Source organism: Grammomys surdaster, unplaced genomic scaffold (assembly GCF_004785775.1).
Source record: "Grammomys surdaster isolate TR1022 unplaced genomic scaffold, NIH_TR_1.0 126182, whole genome shotgun sequence".
Classification (NCBI taxonomy): domain Eukaryota; kingdom Metazoa; phylum Chordata; class Mammalia; order Rodentia; family Muridae; genus Grammomys; species Grammomys surdaster.
This window is the reverse complement of record NW_021620988.1, coordinates 4,194,873-4,197,006: the sequence shown is the minus strand read 5'-3', so window position 1 is coordinate 4,197,006 and position 2,134 is coordinate 4,194,873. Positions and strand designations below refer to the sequence as shown.

General features: G+C 41.2%; 1 pseudogene; it reads left to right on the top strand.

Moving 5' to 3' along the window:
- The first annotated feature begins 257 nt into the window (after window positions 1-257).
- Window positions 258-1,980, top strand: LOC114612747 (annotated as a pseudogene).
- Window positions 1,981-2,134: the final 154 nt, after the last annotated feature.

Below are 2,134 nucleotides of genomic sequence, written 5' to 3'. Positions count from 1 at the left end.
AGGGGATAGAAATCAGTAAGGAAGAATTCAAAATATTATTTGCAAATAATATGATAGTGTACATAACCTAATACAAAAATTCTACCAGTGAATTTGTATAGCTCATAAATATCTTTAAAGATTGCTGAATACAAGGTAAAACAAAGAAAGAAAGAAACAATAGCTCTCCTTTATACAAATGATAAAAAGGCTGAGAAAGAAATCAGGGGTACATCGGCGGGAGAGGGCTGAGGCCACCGGGCAGAGGCCACTTACAAATGCTTCGACTATCCACAGTCCTTCGTCAGATGAGACCAGTGTCCCGGGAACTGGCTCCTCATCTCACTCGGGCCTACGCCAAAGATGTAAAATTTGGTGCAGATGCTCGAGCCTTAATGCTTCAAGGTGTAGACCTTTTAGCCGATGCTGTAGCTGTTACAATGGGGTCAAAGGGAAGAACAGTGATTATTGAACAGAGTTGGGGAAGTCCCAAAGTAACAAAAGATGGGGTCACTGTCGCAAAGTCAATTGATTTAAAGGATAAATACAAAAATATTGGAGCTAAACTTGTTCAGGATGTTGCAAATAACACAAACGAAGAGGCTGGGGTTGGCACCACCACTGCCACTGTTCTGGCACGATCTATTGCCAAGGAGGGCTTTGAGAAGATCAGCAAAGGGGCCAATCCAGTGGAAATCCGGAGAGGTGTGATGTTGGTTGTCGATGCCGTAATTGCTGAACTTAAGAAACAATCTAAACCTGTGACAACCCCTGAAGAAATTGCTCAGGTTGCTACAATTTCTGCAAATGGAGACAAAGATATTGGGAACATCATTTCTGATGCAATGAAAAAAGTTGGAACAAAGTGTATCATCACAGTGAAGGATGGGAAAAACCCTGAATGATGAACTAGAAATTATTGAAGGCATGAAGTTTGACAGTGGATATATTTCCTCGTATTTTATTAACACATCAAAAGGTCAAAAATGTGAATTCCAAGATGCTTATGTTCTGTTGAGTGAAAAGAAAATTTCTAGTGTTCAGTCCATTGTACCTGCTCTTGAAATTGCTAATGCTCACCGGAAGACTTTGGTCATAATCGCTGAAGATGTTGACGGAGAAGCTCTAAGCACACTGGTTTTGAACAAGCTAAAAGTTGTTCTTCAGGTTGTAGCAGTCAAAGCTCCAGGGTTTGGGGACAATAGGAAGAACCAGCTTAAAGATATGGCTATTGCTACTGGTGGTGCGGTGTTTGGAGAAGAGGGGTTGAATCTAAATCTTGAAGATGTTCAAACTCATGACTTAGGAAAAGTTGGAGAGGTCATTGTCACCAAAGATGATGCCATGCTTTTGAAAGGGAAAGGTTACAAAGCTCATATTGAAAAACGGATTCAAGAAATCACTGAACAGCTAGATATCACAACTAGTGAATATGAAAAGGAAAAGCTGAACGAGCGACTTGCTAAACTTTCAGATGGAGTAGCTGTGCTAAAGGTTGGAGGGACAAGTGGTGTTGAAGTGAATGAGAAGAAAGACAGAGTTACAGATGCTCTCAATGCTACAAGAGCAGCTGTTGAGGAAGGCATTGTTCTAGGAGGGGGCTTCACTCTGCTTCGGTGCATCCCAGCCTTGGATTCATTAAAAACTGCTAATGAAGATCAGAAAATAGGCATAGAAATTATTAAAAGAGCACTTAAAATTCCTGCAATGACGATTGCTAAGAATGCAGGTATTGAAGGATCTTTAATAGTTGAGAAAATTCTGCCAAGTTCCTCAGAAGTTGGTTATGATGCCATGATTGGAGATTTTGTGAACATGGTGGAAAAGGGAATCATTGATCCAAAAAAGGTTTTAAGAACTGCTTTACTGGATGCTGATGGGGTGGCCTCCTTGCTAACTACAGCTGAAGCTGTAGTGACAGAAATTCCTAAAGAAGAGAAGGACCCTGGAATGGGTACAATGGGTGGAATGGGAGGGGTTACGGGAGGTGCCATGTTCTAACCTAGAATAGTGCTTTGCCCTTATCAATGAACTTTGACAGGAAGCTCAAGGCAGGATCTTCACCAATAACTTCGGAGAAGTCACCTGAAGAAAATGACTGAAGAGAAGGCTGGCTGATCACTGTAACCATCAGTTACTGGTTTCCTTTGACAAT